The sequence below is a fragment of the Lemur catta genome, chromosome 8, assembly GCF_020740605.2.
Source record: "Lemur catta isolate mLemCat1 chromosome 8, mLemCat1.pri, whole genome shotgun sequence".
In the NCBI taxonomy this organism is placed as follows: domain Eukaryota; kingdom Metazoa; phylum Chordata; class Mammalia; order Primates; family Lemuridae; genus Lemur; species Lemur catta.
The window spans coordinates 101579966-101598650 of NC_059135.1; the positions used below are offsets into that span (position 1 = coordinate 101579966).

The following is an 18685-nucleotide window of genomic DNA, read 5'->3' on the forward strand; positions in this document are numbered from 1 at the left end:
CATTAATATGATGTTGTTTATAAGTTTTAAGGGAGATTTTATTTAACAGGTTGAAGAAATTCCATTCTAGTCCTAATTTTTTGAGTTTCTGTTTGCTTGTTTGTTTTGACAAATTCGTCTTGTGGCTCTGCCAGTCTGGAGTCTTGAGGATGGCCTTTCTCCCAGCTCCACTAAGCATTGTTCTAGTAGAGAATCTCTGTAGCAGTTCCATCACTATGACAGGGCTCTGCCTGGGCCCTGAGGCTCTCTGAGGCATCCTTTGAAATCTAAGTGGAGGAATCCTGCCTCCACAGCTCTTGCACCTGACACACTTACAGAATGAGCACTCTGTGGACACTGCCAAGACTCACCATTTATACTGAGCCACAGCTGGAGCAGCCAAGGATCACTGGGCAGGAATGCAAGGATCAGAGGTTGGAGGCAGCCCTTGGCAGCAAGCCCAAGGTCCTACAGGTATCTTGGGAAACATTTTTGTCCTCAAGGTGGCCCCAGCGCTCTGGCCCTGTGATGGGGTAGTTACCTCTTTGGGGTAATTCTTCTATTGCCTTGTCAGTAGCTTCTGCCTCCATCTATCCAGAGTAATCTTCCTATCAAACAGTCTCTTGGACACACCCTTGGTTTTCTCCCCTAAATATGCCTTTTTATTTTTTATTAATATATAGACAAGCTGAGAATTTCCCAAATCTTTGTGTTCTGCTTCCATTTTGATTATAAACTCCATCTTTACATTGTTTCTCTCCTCTTGCATTTTACTGTAAGTCTCTCAGAGAAGCCATGCAACTTCTTCAACATTGTGCTGTCTAGAAATTTGTTCCACCAAATATCCTAGTTCATCACTCCTCAGTTCTGCTTTCCAAAAAGTCCTAGGACATGGACACAATTCAGCCATGTTCTTTGACACTTTGTAACAAAGACGGCCTTTCCTCCAGTTTCCAAAGCCTTGTTCCTTATTTCTGTCTGAGACCTTATCAGAATAGTCTTCACTGTCCATATTTTTACCAACATCCTGTTCATGACTACTTAGGTAATTTCTAAGAAGACTGAGGCTCTCTCTACAGCTCTCCTCTTCTGACCCCTCGCCAGAAGCATTCTTAATGCGCCATTCATGGAAATACAGGCTTTTTCTGGCATTCACTTCAAAACTGTTCCAGCCTTTGCTCATTACCCAGTTCCAAAGCAACTTTCACGTTTTTAGGTATTTGTTATTAGCTTTTGTTACTAGCACTTCTTGGTACCAATTTTTGTTTTACTCCACTTGTGATACTATAACAAAAACATAATACTGGGAAATTTATAAAGAACCAAAATTTATTTTCTCACAGTTCTGGAGGCTAAGTCCAACATGTGGCAGAAGGTAGAAGTGTAAGAGAGTCAAATGCTATGTGAAGCCTCTTTCACAAGGCTTTTAATCTCATTTACTAGAGAGGAACCCTCATGGCCTTAATATCCATTAATAACACCACATTAGCTATCAAGTTTCTACACCTGAATTTTGGAGGAGACATAGTCAAATCATAGTATATAATTTTCCATGTTTACATTCAATGTATTTGTGTTTTTGAATCTATAGTCTGTCTCTTATAATAAATAAACAGATAGTTGGATCAATTTTTATCCATGATGAAAACCTGTGTTAAAATTTTGATTGTAGGTTTTAGTCCATTTACATTTAAAGTAATTAATCAAAAGGTATACTATATCAAGTTATTAAATATGAAACGTCCAATTTACTTAAGTGCTAAGTTTGACAGTTGTTATCTCTGACATTTCACTTTGACACTTCTTGTTTGATGTTTATTGTAAAGGTATTTAATACATCCTCATTCTTTCAAATGCATATCTTGGCTCGTGATTATCTTTCAAATTTTTTAGAGCAAGTTTTGTGAAATCATAGATAAGTCAAAAATATGTATTTTCAAATATGGGTTCCGTTGTGGAACCAATGCCACACAGACAGCTCAAAATATCAATGAAGTGTTTGGGAAGGATGAGGCTAATGAACACACAGTACACTGATGGTTTGAGAAGTTCTGTTGTGTTGATTTTAATCTTAAAAATGAGCCATGTGGGTGACCTGAGACCCATATGGATAATGATGAGCTGAAAGTTGTAGTGAAAGTGAATCCACCTCAACCTACATATGAATTAGCAGCAAGATTTGACGTTACTATTCCAACAATATTGGACCATTTGAAAAAATTTGGCAAGGCAAAGAAGCAAAGAAACTGGATAGATAGGTACTGCATAAATTAAATAAGCATCAAAAGATAAATCATCTCAAAGCTTGCCTTTCTTTGCTGTCACAACATAAAGGCAAACCATTTCTACACCATATTGTTATATGTGATGAAAAATGGATTCTTTTTGACAATTGCTAATGTTCAGCACAATGGTTGGATAGAGATGAAGTGCTGAAACACAGTCCAAAACTGAACATTCATCAAAAAAAGCTAATGGTGTCTGTTTGGTGGTCCAGCACTGGTATTATCCACTACAGCTTCATGAAACCTGGTCAGTCAATTACAGCAGATGTCTACTGCAATCAATTGGATGAAATGATGAGGATGCTTGTGATTAAGCAGCTTAGATTGGTCAATAGAGACAGGACAATCTTCTTGCAAGACAACGCTCAACCACATGTCACACAAACAACGCTGCTCAAACTACAGAAGCTGGACTTGGAAACTCTCTGTTATCCACCATATTCACCAGACCTTGCACCAACTGACTACCACTTCTTTCAGGCTTTGGACCACTTCTTGCAAGAAAATATATTCAATTCTCAACAAGCTGTGGGAAACACCTTTCACGATTTCATCGCCACTTGCTCTCCAGGCTTCTTTGCTTCTGGCACAAAAAAGCTACCGTTAAGATGGCAAAACTGTGTTGATAGTTTAGGAGCATAATTTGATTAATTGTACTGCTTATTGTTTCAGAGATAATAAGCTTTTGATTTGAAATCACATTTCAGCATTTCATATTTAATAATACATCTGGCATTTTTTATTTGTTTTCTGCCAGGCATTTTTTTTTTTGTCCTTGTATTTCTCCATTCCATTCTTTCTTTTATGACTAATAGTTGTTTGCTGGTCTACCATTTAAATTCTCTTGTTTCTTTTGTTATATTGTTTGTGTTATTTTTTGCTGTTGTTTATCTGGAGACAGCTAAACTCTTAGCATAAAACAATCTAGTTCAGATTAAAAATAATTTTATTTTAATTGTATCTAAATATAGCTCAATTCCCTCCCTCCTCTTTTGTGCTTTCATTGTTATACAAATTACATCTTTATGCATTATAATCTCATCTATACATTATTACTTTATGCCATTGTTTTTTAAAATGTATGGGAGTAGAAAAGTGTTACAAATGAGGGTATATTAATGCTGTCTTTTATAACCTATGTAGTTAACTTTCCTGGTGCTTTTTATTTCTTCATGTAAATTCAAGTTGCTGTCTAGGGTTTTTTCACTGTAGCCTGAAATATTATCTTTGCCATTTCTTGTAGGGCATCTCTGCGAGTTATAAATTCTCAGGTTTTTAATCTGGTATAACTTAATTTCTTATTATATTTTGAAGAATAGTTTTGTTGGACATAGACTTCTTGTTTGACAGGGTTTTTCCTGCAGTTTGAAGATGGCTTCCCACTGTCATCTGGCCTCCTTGGTTTCTACTGACAAATCAGCAGTTGATGATCCCTTGTATATGACTAGTTGTTTCTCTTTTTATGCTTGTAAGATTTTTTTCTTGATATTTGGCCTTTGACAATGTATTTGCTAGCTAGCTCTGCCATAACAAAATACCGCTGAGTGGCTTAAACAACAGAGATTTAGTTTCTCACAGTCCAGGGGCTAGATGCCCACAATCAAGATGCTGACATGTCTGGTCTCTCCTGGACCTCTCTGCTTGGCTTGAAGATGGCCACATTCTCCCTGTGTTCTCACATGGCTTTCCTCTTTGCCCACACATCCCTGATGGCTCTCATGAGTCCTATACTTCTCTTTCTATAAGGTCACTAGTCAAACTGAGTTATGATACACCCGATGGCCTCATTTTAAACTAATTACTGCTTTAAAGACCCTGTTTCCAAATATAGTCACATTTTGAGATTCTGAGTGTTAGGACTTTAACACATAATTTCAGAAAGGGTGCAATTCAGAATTCAGTCCGTAAGATAGGTTCACTACAATGTTTTCTGTTGTGGATCCCATTTAATTTATTCCACTTTGTGTTCATTTAGCTTCTTGGATGTGTAGATTTATGTTTCTCATAAAATTCTGGCAGTTTTGACCCATTATTTTTTAAATATTCTTTCTGCTAATACTCGAACTTGTCTTTTTTTATTTTAGCCACTCTGATGTAGGTACAATGATATTAAATCATTTTTAATTAGTGATTCTCTGAAGACTAATGAAGTTTGTCATCTTTCTCTGTTCATTATCTATTTAGATATCTTCTGCTTTGATGGGTTTTCCAGAATTTTGACAATTTTTTATGAGTTCTCTCTCTTCTGCTCACTGATTTGTAGAAATTCTTTATGTATTCTGAATATGAGCCATTTCCAAACCCAAGTGGACCCAAATGTGACTCTAAAGAGAAAATATTCCGCTGGGCGTGGTGGCTCATGCCTGTAATCCTAGCACTCTGGGAGGCCGAGGCGGGTGGATTGCTTGAGGTCAGGAGTTCGAGCCCAGACTGAGCCAGAGCGAGACCCCGTCTCTACTAAAAATAGAAAAAAATTATCTGGCCAACTAAAATATATATATAGAAAAAATTAGCCAGGCATGGTGGCGCATGCCTGTAGTCCCAGCTACTCAGGAGGCTGAGGCAGTAGGATCGTTTAAGCCCAGGAATTTGAGGTTGCTGTGAGCTAGGCTGACGCCATGGCACTCACTCTAGCCTGAGCAACAAAGCGAGACTCTGTCTCAAAAAAAAAAGAGAAAATATTCCTTTCACATATAATACCCACTGTCCTCTGTTTTCTTGAGCAATGTTTACTGATCTCCCTGTATAAGGAATAATGAAATGAGACACAGTCCCCCCGTATTTATTTCATCTGCCCCATTGTTATGAAGTGATATCCTTACTCCTCATTAATATCTCTGGGGTAATCAGCAAGCTTTTTATATTTTACACACATCTTTCATCCTCATATTTTATTTTTTATATTTATTAATGTATTATGCACATGGATATGTGTATATGTATTTGCATTATATATTTTATATATATAATATATATACAATTCAGTCTGTTTTATCACCATCATTGAGCTTTAGTTCTAAAATTAAATATATCCAATACTCAACATCACCCTTTATGCTAAATTTCTCCTGACTTCTTGGTTGTCTATATCTCATTCTCTTGATTCCTTAGAAAGAGCCAAAAAGAAAGGGAACTGTATGCACATTTATACCTGTTTCTATGTAGTTGTTATAGTTGTGGGTTAGCTCTGCTAAATTTGACACTCTTGGGTCATGTTTGGATTTCTTGAGTACTTAGATATGTTGCTCTATTGTCTTCTGATATAAAATCTTGATTTCAAGAAGTCTGACATTTACCTGTTTTTTTTTTCCTTGTGAATTGGACTTTTTGTCTTGATGCAAAATATATATGTATATATTCTTTTCTGTATATTTAAAGCCTTATAGTTTGCTGAAATATGTCTCAGTGTTGGTTTTTTTCTGGCTTGATTTTTCACAGCTGCACAATATGGCAGTTCAATATATACCTAAAGTCTTATATAAGGAATATTTCTTGAATTATAGTTTTTGGGCATTTTAACTTTCACTTCTTTTTTTTCCTTTGAGAATATAATTTTTTTTGTCTTCTACATCTGCCATTTTCTCTCATTCTAAAATTTCTTCATTTTTAATATCTTTTATTTTATTTTTTTACTGTACTTTCCTTGTTACCTATTCATTTTTTCTTATAATTTACTCTTCATTTATGAAATGATTTTTCCCTGTTTTTGAGTACTGTGTCTTTTTTTAATATCCTCTGTTTAGTGATTTAAATTCTGAGATTTCTCTATTTTTTAACTTTGACATTTTTCATAGATGTAATTTCTTAATGTTATCTTTTGTATATTAAACTATGATTTATCTACTCTGCACCATAATTCTATTGTATGTTTTTATTATCTGTTAGGATTTAATTCAGTAATTAATTTTTATACTTTTTCATCATTTGTCTCTTAATATCACTCTATGGAATTCATTCACCTAATGATTGCTTATTGAAAATAAGATGGTTCCCTGTACCTTTAGATGGAAACTTATGTGTGGATCAGAGGGGTGGTGCAGGGTAGCTTTTCTACCTTCACACTCAAGAATTCTCAGTGCTGTTATTATAAAAGTTGTTTCTCTATGGGGTCACCTTCGCAACTCTGAGATCTGACTCTCATGAACTTTTTAACTACTGTATCAGAACCTTCCCTTTTATTTACCCTGTAATTCATATCTGGCTAAACTTAGTTTCTATTTCTGACTATTTTTCCTATGAGGGAGCTTTGCATTTATGGAAAGTATTTTTGAAGGGTTTCTGTGAGGTAGGATGGTCTATTTTTTTTTTAAATTTATCTACTTCAGAATATTACAGGCGTACAAACTTTTTTGGTTACATAAATTGCTTTTATACCATTTGAGTCAAAGTTAAAGTGTGTCCATCACCCAGATAGTGTTCATTGTACCCATTAGGTGTGAATTTGCCAATCCCCTCCTACCCCCTCCCACCTGCTTGATTTCCAATGAATGCTCTTTCCATATGTGCACATAAGTGTTGACTGATTAGTTCCAATTTAATGGTGAGTACATGTGGCATTTGTTTCCCCATTCTTGTGATACTTCACTTAGAAGAATGGGCTCCAGTTCCATCCAGGATAATACAAAAGGTATTAGTTCACCATTTTTTATGGCTGAGTAGTATTCCATGATATACATATACCACATTTTATTAATTCACTCACGTATTGATGGGCACTTGGGTTGTTTCCACATCTTTGCAATTGTGAATTGTGCTGCCATAAACATTTGAATGCAGATGTCTTTTTTATAGAATGTCTTTTTTTCCTATGGGTAAATACCCAATAGTGGAATTGCTAGATCAAATGGTAGGTCTACTTTTAGTTCTTTGAGGTATCTCCATACTACTTTCCATAAGGGTTGTACTAGCTTGCAGTACCATCAACAATGTATGAGTGTTGCTATCTCGCCACATCCATGCCAGCATTTGTTGTTTTGGGACTTTCTGATAAAAGCCATTCTCACTGGAGTTAAGTGATATCTCATTGTGGTTTGGATTTGTATTTCCCTGATGATTAGAAATGTTGAGCATTTTTTCATATGTTTGTTGGTCATTAGTCTATCTTCCTTTGAAAAGTGTCTGTTCATGTCTTTTGCCCACTTTTTAATGGGGTTGTTTGATTTTTTTCTTGCTGATTTGCTTGAGTTCTTTATAGATTCTCCCTATAAGCAAGCCCATTATTGGATGTATAGTATAAAAATGTTTTCTCCCATTCTGTAGATTGTCTGTTTGCTCTAATGATTGTTTCCTTGGCTGCACAAAAGTTTTTAATTTGATCAGGTCCCATTTATTTATTTTTGTTGAAGATTGCCTTTGCAATCTTCTTCATAAATTCTTTGCCTAGTCTGATGTCTATAAGAGTTTTTCCTACATTTTCTTCTAGAATTTTAACGGTTTCATGCTTTACATTTGAGTCTTTTATCCATCTTGAATTAATATTTGTGAATGGTGAGAGATAGGGGTCTTGTTTCATTCTTCTGCATGTGGCTATCTTATTTTTCTAGCACCACTTATTGAATAGGGCTTGTTTTCCCCAGTGTATGTTGTTGTCTGATTTTTCAAAGATCAGTTGGTTGTAGGTAGATGGTTTTGTGTCCTCTGTGCTGTTTTATTCGCTCTACGTCTCAATTTTTATACCAATATCATGCTGTTTGGGTTACTATAGCCTTGTAGTATAGTTAGCACATGTTTTTACTAAAATCATTATGTTTGTTTAGAAAAAAGATTTCAAAATATTTTTTAAAAATCTGTTGTTATCTTTTTTTTTTTTTTTTTTTTTGAGACAGAGTCTCGCTTTGTTGCCCAGGCTAGAATGAGTGCCATGGCATCAGCCTAGCTCACAACAACCTCAAACTCCTGGGCTTAAGCAATCCTACTGCCTCAGCCTCCCGAGTAGCTAGGACGACAGGCATGCACCACCATGCCCAGCTAATTTTTTTTTTCTATATATAATTTTAGTTGGCCAGATAATTTCTTTCTATTTTTAGTAGAGATGGGGTCTCGCTCTTGCTCAGGCGGGGCTCGAACTCCTGACCTCAAGGGATCCACCCACCTTGGCCTCCCAGAGTGCTAGGATTACAGGCGTGAGCCACTGCGCCCGGCCAAAATCTGTTGTTATCTTGACCTTGCTCAAAATGGAAATTTACTTTATCTTTACTTTTTGAAGGTATTTTTCCTCAGCCTTCTAGAACTTGTATTTGAGTTAAACACTTTGAAGATGTCATTCCACTGTCTTTTGGATTCTCTTATTTTTGTTGAGATGCCAACTGGCAGTCTAACTTTTGATCTTTTCAAGATATTAATAACATACACTCCCTAGTAGATTTTAAGATTTTCCTTTTTATTTTGATTTTTAGTACCTTAATGTTCTTTTTATTTGTTGTTCTTAGGATGTATTGCACTTTGAATTTTTGGCTTGCTACATTTTGTTTGTTTTGAAAATATTCTCAGCCATACTCTTCAAATTTTGTGTCTTCTCCATTCTTATTTGCCTCTCCTAGCATACTTTACATTTATACCTCCATGGTGTATCTCCTGGGATCTCAGCCTCTCTTTCATATTTTCCATATATTTTTAATAATCATTTTTCTTCATTTCAGTTAAGAAAGTCCTACTTTGGCTTAAAATATACAAAAATGCAAGATAATGTTTCCCAAATAACATGATAAAACTGGGTAATCTACAAAATTATAGGACAGCTAAATACACAAGACAACCAAGTGAACTGAATTCCAAAAGAATGAAAAGCCCCTCCAAGAATAGACAGGACATATAAACTTTTTCATTTTTGGCAAAGCAAAATGCATTTCTGGCAAAGTAGAAAAAGGTGGCACCTACAAAAATGAATAAGAAAAAATCAGCTAAAAATCTTACACATTTTTTAAAGATCGACTATTCATTAACATATCAGTTGAAATTATTAGGATCTCAGACACAAAACAAGCTTTCAATCCCTTGCAAGCTCTTTTTATTGAATGTCTACCAGGCTCACAGAAAAGACCGGGGGCTGTGCAGCAGACCATAGCAAGCCCCACTTAGTGGACGGGTACAAAGGCCTTGGCCACTGCTGGGAGGTGGGCATGGAACACTGACTGCTCCCCAACTACTTCTCATGCAAAGTAAAAACTTAAATTAATGGGGGAGGAACAGAAAGAACACTCTCCTGCCCCTGGGGCCTAGGCAAAGAGCTATTCTTTGTGGTATAAAAGTATAAATGAAAGACTTCTGTCCTCAGGGAAGGACAAGGAAAAGTCAGGCAAACTGCTGCAAACCAAGGACATCTTAAAATCAGATTAAGGAAAAGAAACATGTAGAAAGGAACATAAATGAGAATTACATTATTATTACAGTCAGTGGACACTGCTAGATCTCTTGGAACAGGTAGCAGAAATTTCATAGCTAGCAGATTGGTATGACCAATTTTTCTTTTATTGCTAAAGGTTGCCTAAGACTCATGGAATGAACATTCATCTATCAAAAGTTTCCAGGCAACTTGCAAGGGATGCTATTTGATTCTGAAGGATATATAATTCAATTATGCTTCAGCACTATAAAGAGCCTAACAGACCAGTCCCAGAAAGGAGAGATAATTGGAACTGAGTTTTCTCTTGCTCCTAGTAGACCATTAGGAATGATTTCATCATGCTGTATGCCTCTCCTTAGGCTGTCCTAACAAGAAGCCCAAGGCACTCTTCCTGCAGACTCTTGTTGAGTTCTCTCCTTTACTTGATCCTACCCAGTCTCTCCGCATGCCCCCATCACCCAAGCCCTTTTACTCTGCCCATGGATTACAAACCCTCATTAGCCAAATCCTCTATGCGGTAAAGCTCTCCTCTGAAAATTCCCTTCACTCTCTTGTTCTAAGCAAAACCTAGCTTTCCCCTGAAGACATTTATTTCTCTATTGCCCTGTGAGGAATAGGCTGTGGTTTCCCCTTCTCACACCCCATCTAATGCCCACTGAGCATCAGGGTGTGGTCGACCATCCTTGTTCCACACCGCTGTTTCTGGAGCACGGTCTCACTTCTCTCAGAACCTTCTGGGGCCCTTGGAAGAAAGTTCTACCAGTGCTGTGTCCTGTTTCATTTCCTCTGCTTGCTGCCTCCTGTCTTCATGGCTCCTCACTGAGGCCACTCAGGGACAACTTTAGTGTCTGCCTTTTGCTTTCCCCTGAAAGCTAATCCGTCCAAAACTCTGGCCTTCCAGTGTATCCACAGCCTGACTGCTTCCCCATTGCCAGCCTGGTGTAAGCCACCCTCACCTTTTTCATCCTGATAAACAAAGTAGCCCCTCCTTGGCATCCGTGAATCACTCTTGCCCCTGTACGGTCTTTGTCAAAGCTGCCAGAACAAGTCTTTTAAACTGTAAGTGTACCATGTGAATGGTCCTCATGACCACTCAGGATAAGGCAGACAAGACTGACCGTGGTCTACAAACCCACGTTGATCCCATGCCCATGTACTGCCAGAGCTCATCAGTGACTAGCCATGCTGCTCGTGCAGCTCTGCAAACACGCCAAGCACTTCTGTCTCCGAGCCTTTACGTTTGCTGTTCTTTCCCCGAGTGATTGTCCTCCAGATAAACACATAGCTTGCTCCCACTTCCATCCATGCTCTGCTCCTGTGTCACCTGATCAGAGGCCTCCACTGGCCACATCGCCTAAAACAACCTGCCTCCTTCTCACTTTTATCTATCCTTAACTGGCTTCATAGAACCTGTAATTCATTACATTTCTACTTGTTAATTGTTACGTGCTTCCAATAGTTGGTGAGTGCTCATTTGTAATAAAGCCCTTATTTTACAACAGTGTAAAGGTTCCAGAAAGGTTGTAAAGGGAGTGCAGAGAGTTCCCATACACAGACCCCACATCCAGTTTCCCATTGTATTAACATCTTGCCTTAGTATGGTACATTTATTAACAGTAATGAGTCAGTATTGATACATCATCATTAAATAAAACCCTCACTTTATCCAAATTTCCTTAGTTTTAAACTCACGTTCTTTCCATGTCCCAGGGTCCTATCAAAGGATGACATTATGTTCTGACACCATGTCTCCAGAGGCAGCCCTGGTGTACCAGAGTTTCTGACTCTTCTTGGTCTTTACAACCCTGGCAATTGGGAGGGGTACTGGTCACTGGCAAAGTCCTTTGTGGAATGTCCCTCAGCTTGGATTTGTCAGATGTTTTTCTCATGATTATGCTGGGGTTCTGGGTTCTGGGGAGGACCACAGAGGTGAAATGACATTTCATCATATCACATGACGGGAAGACACTATCAATATGATTTATTCCTATTGATGTATACCTTGACTATTTTTATTTCTGAGTTTGTTCATTGCCTGTTTTCTCCCTTCCACAGACCCCCCGTCCCCCACAGTAGGGTGGGAGGTCCAAGACAGAAGGATCTTCCTTTTATTCACACTCACAGCCCCACACATAGAATGGTGCCCACCATGGTAAGTATTAGGTGCTCTTGGTTAAATAAAAAAAAAATGGGAAAAACAAAATTATGAGTTTTACCAAATAGAAAGTATACATAAATCTTTAGAATTCTCCCATATTCCTCCAAACTATATGACAGGCACCAAAGGTACCCAGAAGCCACCCCCACATCACTGAAACTTGAACCGCTGGTGTGAAGCACTTGAGGCTGAGACTGGGAAGGGACACTGAGGCTGACAGTTATGCGACTGCCCGTCAGAACAGAATGTGCGTGCATTCGAGGTGGCATTACGCCCTTTCTTCTTACTTGACATGTATTTGTTGTTCATGAAAAGCTGTTTTTATTTTATCAGTGATGCAAAAAACAATTAATAGCATTTGAATTAAAGAATTTAAGGATTTTCATTCGAGTAAAAGTGACCTTAAAAATTTTAGCACGATTAAGCCTAAACATAAAAAATGGATACTCTATACAGATTCATTTCTAACAGGAAATCAGAGGTTTATGTCCCCCAAATTCCATTGACTTAGCAGATTCTGTTGTGTTAATGTGGAGGTTTAGTTCTAAATTATTAGTAATATGTAATGCTAATATGCATGGTACCTTCTGTAGTGATCGGCTCTCACTTGCTACCACCTTGACTCTTAGGAACAGCCTTGTGAATGTTGCCATATCCCTCAGAGCTGACAATCTGCAAGATTCAGAAAATTCTATTTTCAGCCTCCCAGGATGCAGACATGATTTAGGGTCTGCCTATTTTTTAAACCCATGTGGAACTTCTGCATGAACAGGAATTTTCTTGGGGACAGAGGGACACACTAGACGTCCATGGCTCCAGAGGCGATGCCCCTGGGGAGGTCATTACACTGGACCAAGTGTCCAGCTACGGCAGAGGCAGCAGCTCTTGTGGAGGCCTGTTTTATTGCATGGTGTGGGATGTTTGTGGCTCCTAGAGGCTCAGTGTCTGTTTCTTCAACCTACCCAAGAACTGAATGTGTTTATCTCTTAATAACTCACTTGTGTTTTAATTTGCTAACGTGGATTATGTTGTCTGCAGCCAGGACCCAATCAACACCTCATTTGAGAATTCCTTCTTAACATTTGCATGGAGGTTCACAAAGCGATTAAAATCAGTCATTTAATATTAACCTAACTCTTGCTGGTTTTGTTATTTGACATTATTTACTTCATGCTAGTGATTCTTACACTTCAGTATGCCATGTGCACAAGTCCTTGTGGAATATTCTTTTTACATCTGCTTCAAATTAACTTGTTCTTTTATTTAGACTCATCCTATATAAAATAATGGCTTGGAAATTTTTTTTGAATTCATGGAAAAATGCATTGTTATGAAAATAAAAACATTCATCTCTACACAATTTAAAATTCTATTTGCCAGTAATAAAAGCTCCCCATCTGGGGAACCTGTTTCGTACAACCCCTTTTCCTGTCGTGAACTATTCCATGTCAGCTCCCATTTGGTGGTGGGAGTTCCTTGAGCATTCACTACCTCCATCCAGACAGAGCTGATAGGTGTTAGGAAGTTTTTCTGAGATTTTGCATCTCAGGAAACATCTTTTTTTCTTTTCTCTCTCTCTCTCTTTTTTTTTTTTTTTACATATAATGAATAGTAAAGAGTTCTATGGCCTTGATCATTTTCATTCAGAAATGAATATTGCTTCATATTTTTTAAAATTTTCAGTGTTTTGGTTGAGGAAGTCATTATCTCCATTTGATGGTTTTTTAAAAAATAAATTTTCATTCTGTTCTAGACTTCTACATACACATATATTAGGACTCTTGGGAGCCTGGTCTTTGTCATTCATATTTTTCCTCTGTCTCTTTCATCCGAGCAGGAGAATCCCTTGACCTAATTCAACAATTTGGTTTTCTGGAGTCTCCGGTGTGCCTTTACTTCAGTACCCGTGCCTTTTGGTACCTCTCATGACCCTGTCTGAGATACCGCCTGGCGCGCTCTGCTCTCTGTCGCTGTTTCTCGGTGCCCCGTCGGCCTTGCGTCCCGCAAGATCAGGCGCTGCAGTTCGGGCTGTTCCTGCTGAAGAAGTTTGCTCTCGTCTTTTTCCTCCTCCCCATGGTATCTTCGTTTGACGGGAACCCACTTGCTTTAAACCTCCACGCTGGATCGTTCTGTGGCCCGTACGTGTGACGATAGGGTTTTCATGCTCATGTGTGCAGTGTGCCCCCCTCAGACCTTCTTAGGACGTCAGCGCGTTACCCATTTTATGCGAAAAAGAGAACGTTCTCTGGCCCTGGAGCCTCCCTGAGTTCTGTGATCTTGCTCTTTGCCAACAGCCACACAGGGACATCTGGTTCATTCCTACCGAGAGTGGAGATGAGTTCTGCCAGAGATTTTATAGGTAAAGTGTTCAATTTTTCACTGTGAGATAAATTTTTTCCTTTTATGTTAGTTGAGTTAATTCAGTGGAAAATAACTTTAGGAATTGGTAGGATTGGTAAAGGACAGTGCTTAAATATTCTCATGTAGGAGACAGTCTTGATCCTGGTGGACCTTAGGTTTATTTCTTTTAAATATCACCATAGAGGTAAGTGTGCACTGACCCACCTCCAACATCGTGGCAACAGTAAAAGCAAAGACAAAAGGGCAGTTTTGAGTGTTGTTGCTCGTGAGGGGAGAGTGCGGCCAAGGCCTGGATCGCCGGCTTGCCCGTGTGAGTGGCTTAGATGCAGAGGCCGCACGCCCGTTGTCATTCTCTGTGAGGTGGCACCTGCAGAGCCTGGGTGTCCTCCAAGCCTTGCGGCCTAGCGGGACCCAGGGATGGCGTGCACTGTGCCTTGCAGCCTTGGGGTGTGAGCAGACTGTCTTCTCTGGGGGTGAGGGGACGAGCACGGCCCTGAGGAGGAAAGGCTCACGGGCAGCCCTGGCGCGCCAGCAAAGCACCGCCCCACCACGTGCTGCCGCCCGGCCCTCACCTGTGAAGTGGGATGGCAGGGCCTCCGCCTCCGGTCGCTGTGAAGGTGGCATTTGTGAAGCACTCGGAATTAGCCATCGAACTATAATCGCTCTGGATGGAGACCCCGAAAAATCACCGAGGGTGCTGTAAGTTTGTTCCTTCACATAGCAACCTTGCTCAGACGCTCGCCCTGCGCCAGTGGAAGGGAAACAGTGATGAAAAAGACGTAGCCCCTGTCTGCCGTCCAAGGGATGAGACAGAGGAGACGGAAACACACCTGGCCAGGGGAACGCGAAGGGTTCTGTGGTCAGGTAGCCAGTGCCAGAGACGAAGTGACTATTGATGAAAGTCCCCCCTCGTGGACGGCGCGGCTTGCCAGAGCGGAGGGCAGGCGGCCTCCAGTCCTCGCCCACCGGGAGGGCGGCACCTCCGCCGCAGCCGCGCTTCCCAGGCCGGGTCTGGGCTGGGATTCGCCGCGGGGTTGGGACCGGCGGCACCAGATTACAGCACAAACCTCGGCCGCCCGCTGTGCCCGAATCTGACTGCGAGCCAGGCGTGGGATCGCGGCTGCTGACACGGACACCCCTGTCCTGCCCACTCCGCGAGCCGGGAAGCTGGCTGCCACCGACCGAAAGGCCCTGGGGAGTTCGCTGCGTCCCCTGGGCCAGCGCAGCCGCACGCCTAGCACAGAGGAGTGGAGGAGCTCTTGGCATCGCGCGTGTTTCCTGGTTCCCGCAAAGGCATCACCAGACTCGGCCCTGAGGAGAACGGGGGGTTTGCCAGCTGCAGAGATGCTGGCTCGGCATCCTGCCGGCGTGCGACTGGCCGCGGGGGGCACATTTCACACCTCCCTGCTCTGCCTCACAGCTGCGCTCAATGAACGGCCTTCACATCCTTCTTTAGTGAGTGACTTCACAAGCTACAAAGGGAAACAAATTGTCAAAATAAAAATGAAGCTTAAATTCAATCCCAAACATCAATGGAACATTTAAACATCAATGGAACATGCTCAAAGTTGGAGAAAATGAGGCCAATCAGGTCGTGCCCTTTCCCTCGGGAATCCTAGTCTGGGGGTGGTGTCGTGAAAGAAAACAAAACAGCACTCTGCGGTAGAAGTCCAAGTTCACCCAAGGGGCCTCGCACCAGCCCTGGGGGGGTATGTCAAGGCAGCTTCTGGCAGGGGCTGGGACTGAGCCGGTTCTGAAGAACGAAGGGCAGCTGGCCCGGCAAGGGGAGACAGGGCGAGGGCGCGGCGAGGGCGCGGCGAGGGCGGGAGGCAGGGCCTTCTAGCGACCTGCAGGAGCAGAAAGGGCTGCGTCTCGCCGGCGCTTGCTATGACCTCTAGTGTCATAGCAAGGGGGGAGCCGGCTGGCAGGGAGGCCCCTGAGGGGGCCCTGCACTGCGAGCAGAGCAGGTGCAAGGCAAGTGCCTACCGTGGGATGGGGCGGGGGTCTGGCCGCGGCAGATACTTGGTCTCCCGCTCTGAGAGTCTCACTCCTCTCACCCGCTGACCTGCTCTGGCAGCGTCAACGTGTTCCTTCCAGCGGAGTTGAAAGTCACACATGCCCAGATGGGCTTAGCTGAAAGAGTGATTCATTCGGCTGGCTTCATCCTACGATGTGCAGCCCCTCTGGTCTGGGCAGGAAACCTCCCAGGGGACCAGCCATACTCCGTGATGCAATTCCACTCAGAGAGTAGGGCCCAACCCACAGCAAGCGTTCCCTTGCTAAGCACTGTTCTCCTCTGGCAGGGACCTCATGGCTGGATGTAGCTAGACCACGAGAAAAGTGAGTGTTTGGCTTCTCACGTCTCTGGCAAAACAGGATTATCACAAACCCTGTGTTAGCAACAGGGCCACACCGAGGGTGGGTGGTGGGAGTCGCCAGCCCAGGGGTAGGCAGCAGGGGATGTTTTGTCCTTAGAGGACATTAAAACAGTAACAAAACGCACTAAAAGTTGATCTGGTTTTTTTTTATGATTACTGTTCTGTAGAATGTCAGCAATAACATGCTTTTCTCACAAAAAAATCTTATGTTAGTCTGAGTTCTATACAATAGCCATGGTTACTTAAGTTCTATAAAATAGCCATGATTACTCTTGAGTTTTAGTAGTATAAATGTAAACCTCAAATTAGCACATTTTCACTACATACTCTTCAATAAATACTATGCTGTTTGTGGAAGAGGATTTGAAGAGCTCCGTGTCGTACAGTGTGCCCCATCTTACACCAGCTCCACGACACACGCGCATTTTAACAGTAAGCTGGGCATCGGTTCGGCCTCTCCTCAGCCCTGTGGTGTTTCATGTTCTTGTGTTCAAACGGTGCACTCAGAATGAGCAGTGGTAGCAGTGATTGCAAAGACAAACACACAAAACCAGAGTTCTTTCAACACCGTGATTGTATGTGACCGTGTGGAATTTCCATTTGTGTTGAAAATTTAAAACAATGAAGCAGTAGAGAGCACAAGACATAATATCTTTTGTTTGGTAAGTTCAAACTTTATTTCACATGTAAAACAATTTATTGAATTTAATATATTTAACATTGAGTGTTTTTCTTTTTAATTTGTTAATTGTCTTTAAAGTATGACTCAAGAAAATATTATTGGTTATTGCATGATCATTGATGAGAATAACTTTGTTGAATAGAGGAAGGAAAGAAGTGGTCCGGGGCACGTGTTCACGTCACTGGGTGTGTCCCTGCACACCCGCCGTGGACAACCAGGCGTTCTTTGCAACAGCCGTGCACGGCCGTTAGGCCCCGAGAGAGCTCGGTTTCAGCCCTGCCCTCCCGCACAGCTGTGTAGCCTCAAGAGCCTCACTGAAGCTCTCAGGCCAGGTTCCTTCGTCAGCAAAGTAAAGCCCTGGCAGAAAAGGACATTTCAGAATTGAGATCAAATGTTGATTCTGAAACATATGGTGCAGTCATGACCCCTGAGGCACTTGCAATATAGGCAGAAAGATCTGGGCAGCTTCTGGAGGCGCTTCGCTCAGTCGTGTTTAATTTGTAACTCCAGGGCCATTTCCCTATGGTTTAAAACTGTATCCTTGCAGTCTCTTTGAGCTGGAGCCTTTTGCAATGCAGGGAAGGACGGCTCTGCTGTCTCTGGGAGTGGCTCCTGCCTGGGCTCTCAGACACCAGCGCACAGTCCCCACGGGACAGAACTGTGCGGACGTGTCCCCAGGAGCGCGGGCCGGAAGCGCTGGGTGTTCAGGGTTCTCTCCCACCGCCGGCTCCAGCTGGGAAGCGCAGCTGCTGCCGGAGACAAGGGCGCGGCTTCCCTGCTGCAGCGGCGGGGTGGAACACGTCCCCGGCTCACGCGCCGCAGCAGGAGCAGCTAGCCAGCATCTGGCAGCCCAAACACCTCTGTGAACGGACAAGAGAGAGCGTGGGTCCTGGACTTGCCTTGGGGTTCCACAGCAGAAAGCTGATTTAATTTTTCTCTCCTACATCCCAGAAACCAGCTTTCCTGTAGCAGGTTACGGTGCAGCCAGCTGCGGCCGGCCGCGCGTGGCTGTCCTGCTGCGGTTCCTCCGTTCTATTGATTAGGCTGCTTCCTGCATTCTTGCTCCTCCAGATTGCGCGTCCCCGAGGGAAAAGGGAAGCCGAGCTGCACCACACCGAGGCAGGTCAGCGTTATCTGAAATGCAATTAAATGTTCAGACAGGCGAACAATCAATTTTTATATTCTACACGAAAACCCCTTCCTAGTGGACCGTGGGCGGCGCTGCGGGTAGAGAGCCCGGGGCGTCCGCAGAAGGCCAAGGCCGGTGGCACCCGTGAGCCCTCTCGGTCCCGCCGCCCACCCGGGCCCTCCTGCGGACAGGTTAGCGAGTGTTCCCCACGTGGAAGGCAGGGCCAGCGGCAGGGAGGCTGGGCCAGGCCGGGCGGGAGAGCGCACAGCCACGTGGCCGCCCGCACGCTCGCCCTGCTCCCGCCAGCTCTGGCCGCGCCGCGAGCACAGACGCCTCCCCGGGAGCGCAGCTCCGCACCCCGGCCTGGCCCC

The 18685-nt window shown here is 42.4% G+C and overlaps 1 non-coding gene across 1 annotated transcript; it reads left to right on the top strand.

The window, feature by feature from the left end:
* Nucleotides 1-13887: 13887 nt before the first annotated feature.
* On the top strand, nt 13888-13991 carry LOC123644277. The gene has a single exon (XR_006737092.1). It is a non-coding gene; the product is annotated as a small nucleolar RNA U13 (small nucleolar RNA).
* The last annotated feature ends 4694 nt before the right edge of the window (nt 13992-18685 follow it).